The following is a 15,021-nucleotide window of genomic DNA, read 5'->3' as shown; positions in this document are numbered from 1 at the left end:
AACGTCCATAACACATGGGTTTTGCGCACATAATTTCATAAACAAGTTTAAGACTCAAGTTGTACGAACACATGAACATCCCAAAACGTTTAAAATAAAAGGGGATTAGGTACGAGATTACTCACTTGTAAAAGGTGCGTTGAAAGATAACGTAAGAACCAACTTTTAAACAAGCGAAAGTTAACCTATAAATAAGAGGTTATTGGTTTAACGATTGGTTTTTATGCCTTGAATATATGCAAGTCACTTAAACAAATTATTTTAAAAAAAAATTATATATTATATATTTACCGAGATTTCTGGGCAGAAAAGAAGAGAAGACGGATTGCAAAGAGGGGAGTGGAGGCGTCGCTGAGGATCTTCGGCTGAGAGTAAGGGAGAAAGATTTTGGGGAGTGTTTAAGTGTTTGAGTGTAGTGATTAATTATCCAAGAAATTAGTTTTATTTATAGGAAAACCCTAGGGAACACATCCCTTGAATTAGGGAAAAAGATCTTATCAAATCAAAGCAAAAGATATCAAAAGCAAGAGATATGGTGGCAGCTGCAGGGGATGGGGAAGGCTGACAGGTTACTGTTCATAGCATGGGAGGGGTCAGTCAAAGTACTGTTCAAGACATGGAAAAGAAGATTTTAAAAGATTATGCCAGTTACTTTTTCTCACAACCAAGAGGGTTGGTAAGCAAGCTGCGCCGAAAGTGACTTTTCGGACAGATGTCAGATCTGGCCTACTGTGCCCATACCTTGGCAGGTATAGCACAGAAGATAAGATATTTCAAAAGCATACAGGCTGGCTTAAACTGGAGAAAAGACTTAAGTGTCTAGCGCGAGAAGGCTTGAGTGCGCGAGGGCGAAGGCAGACAGAACAAACCTTAGCGTGCCGCGGGAAGAACTACAATCCTTAGCGCGCCGCGGGAAGAACTACAATCCTTTGCGCGCCGCGGGAACAGTTCTTCTCGCGTATCGCAGGAACAGCCGGTCTTCACGCAGGCTTCCTTGTAAGGAGTCTGGCGCGTGGAGCTGCGCAGACATCCTTAGGCGGGAAGAACCAAAGGACAAGCAAAGAGAAGAGAAAGGGGTTCAAGGCTTAAGGGTTAAGCAGAGGGGCGGGACGGCGACAAGAGAGAAAAAGGGGCGGGACGGCGGAAAGGAATTATTATTATCATTATTATTATTAGTAATATATATATATATATATATATATATAATAAATTTATAAAGATTATAATCAAATTTTAATTCTTAAAATCGGATCCGAAAACGGGTACCTGGGTCGGGTCGGATTTGGGCAGTTGCCACAAGTGTCAGTCTTGATTAGCTTTTCTTTTCGGGCAATTTGTTTTGAAGTTACCCGTTTCTCCACATATGAAACATACTCCTTGTTTCTTCCTGCATTCTTGCATCATGTGTCCTTCTCTATTGCAGTATGCACACTTATCTGTGCCTTCTTGTCAACATTTTCCAAAATGCTTTCTTCCACAAGTTTTACAAGTGGATTTTGAAGTATTTCCTTCTTTCTGTATCTTCTCGTAATCTTTTGGTTTCTTGATTTCTTTTTCTTCTTTCTTTTCTTCCTCTTGATTTCTTATCATGCTATTAATCAAGTATCCGGCTACTTCCATGGCCGATTCAATTGTTTGCGGCATATTAGCTCTTACCAAGTCTCTTATCTCTCTTGGCAATCCATATATATAGCGTGTTATCTTATTATATTCCAGAGTAACTAGATGTGGGACTAGTCGGCAATATTCAAGGAATTTAGTATTGTATTCCCTGAGATTTGTTCAAACAACCTTGTGATTCCATAGCTGAGTTTGAATTCGATCCATCTCATGAAGTGGACAATATTTCTTTATAACAAAATCTTTGAATTCCTCCCAGCTTAGATTGTACATTGTTTCTCTTCCTTCATTCCAGATCAGGGTATTCCACCATTCAAGAGCTTCTCCCTTGAACATTTGAGAAGAATACTGAATAGCTTCTTCATTTGTACATTTACTAATGTAAATGATTGCTTCTTGTTCCTCAAGCCATCTTAGAGCGGCTATAGCATCCTTGTCTCCATAAAATTCCTTAGGTTTGTAAGCTTGGAAATTCTTAAAGTTGCATCCCATTGGATGCTTCAACTTCTTTCGAGGTTTGTCCCTTGAGTCATTATCAGATGTAGTGCTATCATAAACTTCCCCCTTTCTTGAATGAACAGATTTACTTTTACTTTCCTTATCAGATTTTAGTTGACTTTGATTGATATAATTATCTTTGATAGCTTCTTGTATCATTTTCTGAATTTCATCTTTATATTGGGCGGGAAGTTCCTTGTTTTCATTGTCAACATTTTCTCCGCTTCCAACTTTATTGGAAGGCTTGTTCTTAAAGTTTGCAATTCCTTCTCTTGACATACTACAATAAAATTTTAAAGACAAGTTTAATATCCGGGGAATTAAAACATATCCTTTATTTATATTATTGTAGTTTACAAAAGTGCATAACATTATTTAAAGCTACACTTGTTACAATTACTACAGTTCTTTATTTATCTATTTCTTCCGGCGGACAATCAATTTCTTGATTTTGCTGTCCTTTTTAGTATTCCCAATTGTTTCCTTTTCTTTTCCTTTTCCTTTTTCCTTCTCTTCTTCCATTTCTATATCGTTGAGCATTGATTCGGCTATTTTTGTAACACTGACTTCATAACATGTTGAGTCATCTCTGATGTACATTCCTTCATAATCTGTGCTCCGGCGTTCATTTTGAGGATGAGCAAAGTAAGGATCTTGGTTCATCGGATAATTGAAATATTCCTGCCCCTAAGGATTTTCTTCCTGTTCAGTCATTATCCCTTTTCCCTTTGACTTTATTGATCTTTGGGACCCACTTGATCCATTTGATCTTGTTCCCTGCACATCTTGTCTTCGCATGATATGGGCTAGTGGAATGTTGGAATCGAATGAATCTGAATTTTCCTCCATTGAGGTCTGATATGAGTCTTCACTACTAGATATAGGGATTGGAAGTAAAGCTGTCCCTATAGGCCCTTTTCCTTTACCTGACCGAGGTTGATATGATCCTTGGCTGGATTGATGATCAGACATCTCGTACGATGTTTAGATGAGAAATAGGATCGCGTTCCTATCTTATTCGTAACAGTTTTATTATTCAGTGACTTTATTTTAGATACTTTCAGTTAAGTACCTATTTTGTTTGAATCAGTACCCGTGTAGGATTAAATCCTATCCGTATCATATTCAATCATTCAGTGATTATATCAGTTAGTATTGAATACCAATGTTTTCACCAATTTCCTTATTTCTAGTCAAAGCCTAGGTAATAAGTATACCTAATTCGCTGAGAACGATGGCTCTTATACCAACCTGTCACACCCCGACTTAGGGCCTGGGTGCGACGCCCGTTAGTTGGTATCCGGTTTTGAAAATATATCAGAATTGCGGGTTATTAGCGGAAGTCTTTAAAATTTTAATATTTATTTATATAAAATAATGAGTTCAATTACCCATTTCAATATTTGACAAAATATGAGCGGAAGCCTTTTAATAAAATATTCATTTATAAAATGTCGGGTCAGAATACCCGTTTTGTTATTTCAATACCTGTTATTTCAAAATATGATTCTTTACAATATTTAACTAGAATATCTGAGCCATCAGATCACCTCTAATGACTATGTCTCCAATCTTCTATCAGTTCCTGTCTGTCAGTTCTAAGTGCAAAGTGCGCCATCAAAACGCAACATTACGCCTATCGCCCGAGTCCGAGTCCATGTCCGTGTCCATGCGCGTCGGGTGCTTCGCACCCTCCACTAGGACTATGGAGAGTGGTTAGCCACATTAAAACATTTTTATGGAAACTTGCTTCCTTATAAAGAGCTTCAATTTCTTTGTTTGTTTCTATGTGGGATGAAAGTATCTTTTCCTTATTTATACCCATGTGAAATGCTTATCTTTTCTTCCATCTTTCCATGTGGGATGAATTTTCTTATTTTCTTAACATAAGAATGCTTTGTTTTTCTTATCTTATTCTTCCCATTACCTGCCTTTGAAATTATTTTTAATCCTTCAACTTTCAAAGTAGACATTTTTAACACAAAATAAATATGGGTTTTTCCTAGATGTTACATGTATTAATCAAGACATCTGCACAGCATAGCCATGGCGGCGGCGCGGCCACCACTGGCGAAGCTTACTTAGGGCTAGGGGTGGCCCCAGCCCCCCCGGTTTTTTTGCGTAGTAGTGTAAATTTACTCGTTTTCTCCCGAAATTTTTTATGCGTGGTGTAAATTTAGGCGTTTTCGGCCAAAAATTTGAGTCCATCCCCTGATCGTTTATGATTTTTTGTATACATTTTGAGTCCCGCCCCCCCTCCCCCCCGGGTGTCTTAGTCCAAGCTTCGCCACTGGCACGCCACTAGGGCTGCTTGCCACCGCGCGGCGCCCCAGCACAAGGGAAGGAAAATTTGTTTTTTTTTGCAACTTAGGTCCCTTATACTATCTAAAAGGTTAAATTTTGATAATTTTAAAGTTAAATTGAAGAATAAGCAACTTAAAGATTATAAAGCGGTATAAAATGAAAATACAACTCTTAAATACTTATAAATGCATAATGATATTATTGATAAAGATCCGAATGATGTTCGCAAATCAATAAAACGAATACAAATACGAATACGGAAAATCCGAGATGCTATATTTGGCTTCCATTTCTTTATTTAGGCTTCCACTTATGCATTTTGGCTTCAATGCATGCATTTTGGTTTCTATTTCTTCGTTTTAGTTTTCATACATTCATCTGGCCTCCATTTATGTGTTTTGACCTCCAATTATGCGTTTTGGCCTCCGTATGTGTGTTTTGACCTCCAATTATGTGTTTTGGCCTCCATTTGTACATTTTGGCTCCCATTTCCTCGTTTTGGCTTCCATTTATTCGTTTGACTTCCGTTTCATTAGTTTTGGCTTTCATTTCTTCCCTTGGTTTCAATTTCTTCCTTTGGCTTCCATTTTTGCATTATGGCTTTCATTTATGCCTTTTTGGATTTCACTGTGTATTTTGACTTTCATTTATGCATTTGTGCTTCTATTTATTTGTTTTTGTTTCAATATACGTATTTCGGCTTTCCATTTGTGCGTTTTGGCCTAAATTTGTGCATTTCGGCTTTCCATTTGTGCGTTCTGGCTTCCATTTATGCATTTTAGCTTTCATTTTTTCCGTTTTGGCTTACATTTTTTAGGTTTCCATTTATGCACTTTGGCTTCCGTTTGTGTATTTTGGCTTCAATTTGTGCATTTGGCTTTAATTTCTTCTTTTTGATTTCTATTTTTTCTTTTTGGCTTCAATCTCTTTGTTTTGGTTTCCATGTTGTCGTTTTGCTTTCATTTATGTAGTTTGGCTTTCAATATGCATTTTGGCTTCCGTTTCTTCGTTTTGGCTTATGTTTATTCAATTTGGCTTCCATTTATGCAATTAGGCTTTCATTTCTTTGTTTTGACTTCCGTTTCTTCGTTTGGCTTCCATTTCTTCATTTTGGCTTATGTTTCTTTGTTTTGGCCTTCATTTATGTGTTTTGGTCCTATTCGTGCGTTTTAGTCTCCATTTATGTGTTTTGGTTTCTATTTTCGTGTTTTTGTTTCCACTTGTGCATTTTGACTTCCAATTGTTGGCGAAGTAGTCATGCGTAGGGCTGTTCAAAAAGCTCGAGGCGTGAAGCTCGGGCTCGTGGCTTGCTCGAAAAAGCTTGAACAAAACTAGCTATAAAAAGTTGGTTTGAAACATCCTGAGCTGATTTGGATCATTTTGATAACCGAGCCAAAATCGACCCTAGCTCGGCTCGAGTCATGGCTCGGCTCGTTGGCTCGATCTTAAGCTAAAATCAAGTTAGAGCCTAACTAAGTTGCCCCGTTTTATTTCGAGCCCGAGCTCGAAACCACCTTGGCTCGACTCATGAACAGCCCTAGTCATGCGGTATATGTTTGTCGAGAGTAGAAAGTGCTAAAAATACATCAAATGTTGAAAAATAATCACACGTGTTCGAGATGGGGTTCATAGAGAAATTACGTGGGTGTTCACTTTTGTGTAGTTAAAAAAAACATATCAGGAATGATTTAATATATAATGTAAATAAAACAAATAAACAATCAGACCATGAATGCTAAAAAAACGGAACAATGAAGGGATCCGACGTAAAGATTAAACCGTTGGTGCCGACAGAGTCAGCCTCCTGCACCGTCGGCCGACGGTTTAACCTTCCATCGGATTCCTTCACCGTTCTGTCGAATCCTCCCCTCTTATGTCTGAAGCGCCAAAACAATTACACACGTGGATATCTGTTACATGTCCCTCTAATCCGTTGGAGGGTATTGTGCTTTCGTCATATCCGATGGAAGATGATAACTATTTTGGATATTTTGTTTAAACCAAAGCAAAAATTAAAAATGATTGGTGAAAATAGCTATAGTTTTCCCTGTGATATATCCTAATATCAAACAGATAATCAGATTGCACATATAACCCATTTTGCGTTTTTAAAAGTGATATCCAAGTTTCTAGACACTGCCCTTAAAATAACTAAGCCAAATTAAAAATTGGGACATATAAATAAATAAATACAACATAATATTACATAAGGCAATCTATGTATCTAAAAATAATTAGAAGAAAAGAAAAACCATTATTCTTTCTTTCTAGCTGTCCGGTCTCAACGGAGACGCAATTTGCGGAAATGTTTAAATGGGCTGTGCGGGTAGAATATTTATATGACAACAGCTGTTTTATTGCGCTTTTCGGTGAGCACCACAATTTTATGCCACTCTCTCTCCCATATACCTTCCTACACACGCTATACACCCATTAAGTAATAATATTGCACGCATTAATAATAAGGCTGTTTGAAAAATGAAACTGGACAACTGATAAGGCTAAGTAAGGTTTTTAAGGGGAAAGTTAATGGACAAACAAAATTGACGTATTAATTGTGAGAATCAAGTATAATTACATAATTACTCTATTTGATTTTCATAATTAGCACGTTATTTCATTTGCATTTGATTCAAACTCAGGTTTTTATATTCTACTATATAGGCATTAAATTATGTTTGAAACTAGGCCTGTAAACGAACCAAACGTTCGGTGAAATATTCGTGAACCGTCCGACGGGAATTCATTTATGTTCGTTTATTTAATAAACGAACGAACATGAATACATGTTCCGTTCGTTCATTTATGTTCATGAACGTTCGTTTATGTATTAATAGAAAATAATTAAATATTATCTGTATATGTTATTTGCTTAAAGGTTTTATATTTGATAATTTGTGTTCATTTAAGTATTTTCATTAAAGTTCGTTTTTATTTGTGTTAATTTGCATTTGTTCATACGTATACATGTTCGTTTATCTTTGTTCAGTTATGTTTGTTTAGATTTTAAACAAACGAACACAAATATCCATTTTTAAATAAACGAACATAAACATAAATATTTTGTTCGAGTAAGTGTTCGTGTTCATTCGATTCGTTTACAGACTTTCATTATTTACATTGATAAACACATCGATCTCAATCTCTAGACTCTGCCATTTTATTTGTGTTCGTGAACCGTTCGTGAACATATTAATTTTCTTAATGAACGAACACGAACATAAAATCCCGTTCGGTAAAGGTTCGTGTCACATTATTTTCTTAACGAACAAACATGAACAAGACCTTATTCGTGTTCGTTCGATTCGTTTACAGCCCTATTTGAAACTATATCGGCGTCTTATTCAGGTACCTGATTGAGAAATTTCGAACTATATAAAATAGTTGGTTTCTAATATCTACAAAAAACTATTTTGAAAATTCAAACCGGACGTTTTAATTCTGCTGGCTATGCAATTGATTATTTTGTATACATATGGCTGAGATTTGCTTAACATCATTCACATTCTATCCCTTATTTTTTGTGAGGGAGGTTTTTATAATATAGAGAGTGATTTAGGATGCTGTGAGTTAATAAAAAAGAAAATATAGTAATTTTTCTGTATATTTGAAAAGCCATTGTTCACCCAATATAATTTTTTAATATTTGTTGAAAGTGGTTGTAAGTGAAAGAAAGAGAAAAGGTAATGATAAAGGTATAGAAAAATATTATTTAATTGAATAGGAGAAAGAAAGTATAGTGATTTTTAGTGAAATTTTGGATTTAAAGATATGAAAGATATGCAAATGCTAATATACAAAAGCACACTATTGATTTTTTTGTTCAAAGGTAACTAGGTAACTGTTAAGCGTGTAACAAGTTGAGCCGGCACCCCTTTTAAAACAGAGAGGCAAGTATCCAATTACACTATGATAAATCCACTTTTTTGAAAATTTATAGAGTAATTGTTGATATATCTTATTAGAGAAAAGTTTAGATTACATTGAAACAGAAGGCAAGCGGGTAACAAGCTACGCCGCTACCCCCTTTTGAATCGCAAAATCCAATCTTTTAAAAACTATATTTACATTATTGATTATTTATACAGATCGTCTTATATGCATTTTTTTTTATTATCATAAAAAGGCCAAATTATCAGAAATAATTAAAAGACGAGCCACCAGTCTATGCATTCGAGGTGAAAGAGTTATTGAGCTACATCTTACCATAAACGACAACGAAATTAAAAGACCAGCAATCCAAATCAATCATACTCACGACATGTTGTATATGAAAGGCAACGAACAAAATTATCTTCAGTGGCACATAGGTAACGATAACCAGAAACAAAAAGGATACACGATGTCTCGCATTTCTATGGGTGAATTGATGAAAAATGGTTGGGATTATATTAGGAGGTGTGGTGCTTTTTCTCATTTTGAATACTCGTAATATTTGTAACTAGGGGCAACCATAGCCACTTGCTAGTCTCAAATATTTAATAAAAACTCGTTCAAACAGAAACTAATAATAAGCCAACATTAACGATTTGATTTGATTGATTCACTTCTAACTTTAAGTGGATTAAATTAATTTGGAAGGACGATAAATCGTTACTTAACGATGGATTTGATTGAAAAAGAAGTCATGCTTAAAGCATTCTCAGTCCATTCTTCATTTTCATCTCTATAATTACACTAAAAACATTATATTTTCTCTCTCATATTCAATTAAATAATATATTTTTATACTTTTATCATTAACTTTTCTCTCTCCTTCACCCACAACTACTTTAAAAAACATTATAAAATTATAGATGTGAACAGTGTGTTTCTTTAAATTTAACCATAAACAGTAACATTTTCTCTCTCCTCCTCTCACAACCACTTTTAATCATCTCTAAATTATGAAAAACCCTCTCACATAATTTGGAGAACCCACTGGGAATGCTCTTAATATAGTTCTTCATTTATTAATTAACTAATAATTTACATGTCGTCCCATCGTGGCCTAGACGCGCCTAAGTAGCGTGGTAACAGCATCAATAATGAGACCGACAGACATAGAAATCATTTCACGAGAGGCCCATGTGTGAACGGTGCATGTTAGCAGAAACCGCGTCATAATAACAAACCCACCCAGCTTCTTCCTTCACCTTTTCTTTTATTTATTATCTTCCATCACTCACACATCCACATCCATCCTCTCTACTCTCTTACACACTGAAGAAACACTAATTGACCCCGGGCAGATTACGGATAATCTGGGGGTTAAATAGATGTTTCCCACGAGGGGTTAGGTCCGGCAAAGATGGTTCTTCTGATGACCTGCAAAACAGACACCGTGAGCTCGTCACTGAGAAGGGGGGGTACCTCCTTGTGACCACCCTCCGGCGTGAGAATCAGACTAGATTGCTCTTGAATATAAGTGTATATTAAGAGATTGCTAGAGAAGATAAGATAATGAGATATCAGATAATGTAAGATAATGTGTCCATACCATTCCAAGGTGTTGGAGTATTTATAGCCGAAGGTACGTTTCCAAGAAAGTACAGCCGGCTGAATAGTATTCCTGTTCTGCCAACTGTGGGCTACGCACATGCCATGCTGGTGGTTGGTGGGTAGGCAGCGGCTGATAGTGACCAGGCCGGCTGTGTACTATTCCTTTTCCACCAACTGCAGGCTATGCACGTGCTACGACAGGTTGGTGAGTAGGCAGCGGCTGATAGTGACATTAAGTAATAGAGCATGCTGCTCGTTGTACTGTTGTCAGTGAGCTGTCGCAGCTTTGGTCAGATCTTTTGTCCATACCTCGTCAGGTACAGTACAAAAGATCCTCCAGTAGCGTACGGACTGGCTTATTTGGGCGGGAGTTTTCCCGGCTTTGTGCGGGAGTATTCCCGGCTTGCTCACTCCTTCTTCAGGTGACATTACTGAATTATTTAAGAGTTAAGTGCCTTGTGCGTGTAGCCTTGCTGCGCGGGTAGCCTTCCCTGATGGCTAGTATCCGTTGCTGCGGGAACAGGCGGAGTACGTCGACCATTGGGAGGCTTTTCCTGCGGGAACAGCTTGCGTACTGCGCGTAAGGACGTCACGTCTCTGAGCATGGTGGGTCCCGCGGATCCAGTTGGTTTCTGCGCAGACGTCTCTCTTCAAGGTGAGTCTTGCGAGTTTAGCCTTTGCGCAGACGTCCCTGTTGAAGGTGAGTCTTGCGGGTTCAACTGCGCAGACGTCCCTCTTTGAGGTGAGTCTTGTGGGTCCAACTGGGCTCTGCTGGGACCTACCTCTTCAAGCCCAGTCCAATGTTCTTCTAATGAATTGTTAATAAGTGAGGTGAACTTTTGGACTTAAGCAAAGGGTTTTGAAAAGGGTTTAGTTTTAAGGTTTTCCGTGGGGATTCTTCCCGCGGAAGTCCTAATGTCACGTGCAGAAATTCCCGACTTTTCTGCTTGATCTTTGGGTATGATGCCGGTAGGTCTGTAACCTCCTCGCAAGTCAGGAGCGTTGAGTTCCACTTGTGTAGATTCTCCATGAGGTTTTGGTAGTTTTGAACATAGTGATCAATTATGTTAAAACAACCAATTCCATCTTGGAGCTTCCAACAATCTAGTTCTCGACGTTCCCACTATGCGGGGATGTTATTCCCGTTTCCGCAAGCATGGCCCAGAAGATTCTTCTTGGTTTCAATTCCCTGCGGAGTGCTAGGTATGTGAAGGGTTTCGCCTTGACACTGTACCCGCACTCGTCTTATAGTTACTTTACTTCCAAGGTATTCCTGGCTTCAATTCCCTGCGGGTGCTAAGTATGTGAAGGGTTTTGCCTTGACACTGTACCCGCACCCGTCTTATAGTTACTTGGTTGCCGAGGTATTCTTGGCTTCAATTCCCTGCAGGTGCTAAGTATGTGAAGGGTTTTGCCTTAAAACCTGCATAAACACAAAAAACAGCCAACCTTCACGCAGGTCAGTTATAGGTAAAGTTGGGTCATCCCACTAAATGAAAGTGCCGGTCCTACCCGTACAAATCATGATAGAGGAAACCGAACTAACCTATTGACAACCGCGCGTCGAACGGTTAATTTATTCAAAACACAGATATGCCGGTCTTCACCGCATAAATAAGTGTGAAGAAGTCGTTGCGTGTGGAAGGCGGCAAAACCCGCATAAACACAAAAAACGGCAAGAATTTCTAAGGAAAATATGAGGAAAACCTTCACGCAGGTCAGTCATAGGTAAAGTTTGGTCATCCTACTAAATGCAAGTGACGGTCTTACCCGCACAATCATGATAGAGGAAACTGAACATTAACCTATTGACAACCGCGCATCGAAAGGTTAACTTATTCAGAACACTTAGAAAATCTCTTAAGGAAAAAATGAGGAAAACCTCCACGCAGATCAGTTATAGGTAAAATTGGGTCATCCCACTAAATGAAAGTGCCGGTCCTACCCGCACAAATCATGATAGAGGAAACCGAACTAACCTATTGACAACCGCGCGTCGAACGGTTAATTTATTCAAAACACTGATATGCCGGTCTTCACCGCATAAATAAGTGTGAATAAGTCGTTGCGTGTGGAAGGCGGAAAAACCCGCATAAACACAAAAAACGGCAAACCTTCACGCAGATCAGTCATAGGTAAAGTTTGGTCATCCTACTAAATGCAAGTGACGGTCTTACCCGCACAATCATGATAGAGGAAACTGAACATTAACCTATTGACAACCGCGCGTCGGAAGGTTAACTTATTCAGAACACTTAGAAAATCTCTTAAGGAAAAATGAGGAAAACCTCCACGCAGGTCAGATATAGGCAAAGTTTAGCCATCCTACTAAGTGAAAGTGACGGTCTTCCCGCACAATCACGAAAGAGGAAGCAAAACTTTAACCTATTATTTGCCACGTTGAAAGGTTAACTTATCCAAAGTACTTAAGAAATTGCTAAGTTAAACTAAAGTATGCACAAGCGAATCATATATTGTTTATGCGGCAAAACAAGTGCCAAATTAAACTATAATATGCATGAGCAAGTCGTATAACGTTTATAAAGCAAGAGTGACGGTCCTACCCGCACAAAAGATTTATATTCCATAAAAATTCAACTGTTACAAGAATGGCCGGGTATCTACCCGCCTACAAGAATATAAATCTATATAAAGACGTAAATCTATCCTAACAGTGGGAAAGGATTTAAAAGATCAAGCTTCAGGGCCACTCCCTCCAAACCCACTTGTACCCGCACCATCAGTTGGCTGTGGCGGTTCAAGGAAGGTCTTGAGAATGGTTAGCCCATCATCAGCAGCAGCAACTTCGTTCACCTTCTCCACCACCGGGTGCGGGAAGGCGGCTTACTGGTTCACTGCTTGGTCATATACAGCTTCAGTATCCACATCATATAAAGGGAAGTTGGAAGGCGGGATACCCTTCTCAACGAACCCTAGACCAAGCAAGAAGCAGTCTTTTCCCCATCCTCATGAGAAGCGTTGAGGGCTTCGCTCATGGCATCGTCATATGATGTGTCCGTGAAGACCCGATGCACAACCTACAAAACAAAAATACAAGTATCAAAACTTTTTCTAAGTACAAAGAAAAGCGTAAAGATATTATGAAGCTATGCATACCTGCGACAACGCTTCTCATAGAAGCCATTCCTTGGTAACCAGAGCCTCCTGGAGGGCAGCTTGAGCTTCATTACGGGCGCGTTCGGCTTCGTTCTTTGTAAGGTTGGCAAGCAACACATCTTTGGCTGCAGCCTCTTCGACGCCCTTTAGCTTACGCTCAGTGTGGTCAAGCACCCCCCTCTGGTCCAAGATCTCTTGGAGCTTCTTGGCATCTTCCATGGCCAAGGCATCATGAGCCTGCTGGAGCCTCTCTAATTTGGCTTTGAGCTCCTCATTCTCAGTGCGTAGAGGCTCAGCAACAGCTTCAGCCTTGGTGGCCCTCTCAGTTGCGTTCCGTGCAGTTTCCTTAGCCAACCGAAGCTGTTCATTAACAGCTTGGGTAGCCTTGGAACGGGCCCCGAGACGGGCCTGAACTTCAACCTCGAGGGCCTTGAAGGCCTTCTCCTTCTCCGCAGCAACGGCGGAGAGTCTCCTGTTCTCCTCCCGGATAGCCCGCGCCTGAGCTACTTCTTGGATACGAGCCGCCTTTAACTTGTCGTTTTCACGACAAAGCAGCTCGACGCGCGGCTGCATCCGGGCAAGGAGAATTCGAAGCTCGTTTGTCAGCCTACCCTCTTGGTAGCTCGACATAGCTTCTCCCAGTGCACCACTGGAGGCGGCGTGGCGCGCCCACTCGACGCAATCCACAGCCGTCCGAAGGGTGGTTCCCCGGCGGATGTTCCACCGCGGAACAAACACCTCATTCGAATCCGACACTGCAAAAACAAAAAGCAGTTAGGAAAAGATGATAAAAAACAAAAATATATATAAAAAGGCCAAAATAACCCTACGCACCTGTAGGGTCGACAGTAGGCCGGTAGCCGCCAAACCCATCACCCGAACCTAACGGATATCCATCCAAGAGGTCAGGCAGATGGGAAGGAGGCAGAGATTGGCTTGAAGCCCCGAACATACCTGCTGAACCGGCCGGGGACGAGGTAGTCGCCGGCGCCGGAGGCACGGTCGAAGCCGCTGCGGTAGAGACCAGCGGAGGTGAACTCACTGGAGGTGAACTCACAACCGTGGCCGCCGCTGCGGAAGAACCCGCAGAAAATATCACCGCCGGCTCAGTGAAGGATTCCGTGAAGATCGCACTGACAGCCGGCGGGGATGATGTTACAGTTGGAACAGTTGCCTCAACCGAGTGAGCAACTGAACCAACACTTGAAGCAGGCGCAGTCGCCTGGGTCATCGCCTCGGGTAGGTTGACCAAACCTACCGTCATGGGTCCAGAGGTGCTCCTCCCCGCTCCACCCTGGAATGCAGTTGCATCCACGCCTGCATGAAGACAAGATATTTAAATATAATGGCGGAAGGATATGCAGTTAAAGTAAATGAAAATTATACTTACGAGTTCTCTTCAGCTTGAAGGTTCTGATAGGCGGGGACGAACCCGATGGAGCCGGCCTCTTCACGCCGCTCACCGTCGTACTAGGCTGCCCGGAGGTGACAACTGTCTCAACCTACGGAACAGTGGTCTCGTCACCACCAGGGTTCCCCGCCACCTCTTCACTCTCGGTCTCTGACTCTGACTGATTCCCCTGATCGGCAGTAGAGGCAACCTTCGCCTTACCCTTCCCGCCAGCAGCCTTCTTCTTCCGCGTGAAGAAAGGACCATCTGTGGATTCCTCATCAGAAGATGACAAAATTAGAGGAATTCCAGCAGAGGTTTGAGCATTGACAGGGCGAGGGTTAAATAACTCCTTACCTGGCCGCGTGGCGCTCAGAATCGGGTGGCCTGGCGGGTAGACCTCCACAAACCGATCCGCCATTTGCTCCAAGATGGGCAACTCATTCTCATCAAGAGCACGGGTACCCATCCGAGCGGGACCACCAGCTTCCCACGGATGGCGCCAATGAAGAAACACTAATTGACCCCGGGCAGATTACGGATAATCTGGGGGTTAAATAGATGTTTCCCACGAGGGGTTAGGTCCGGCAAAGATGGTTCTTCTGATGACC

The sequence above is a fragment of the Bidens hawaiensis genome, unplaced genomic scaffold (assembly GCF_021521415.1).
Source record: "Bidens hawaiensis isolate Kalapana, Puna unplaced genomic scaffold, B.hawaiensis_p1.1 tig00036872_1, whole genome shotgun sequence".
NCBI classification, from domain to species: Eukaryota; Viridiplantae; Streptophyta; class Magnoliopsida; order Asterales; family Asteraceae; genus Bidens; species Bidens hawaiensis.
The sequence above is the reverse complement of the archived record's forward strand: the minus strand, read 5'-3'. Positions refer to the sequence as shown.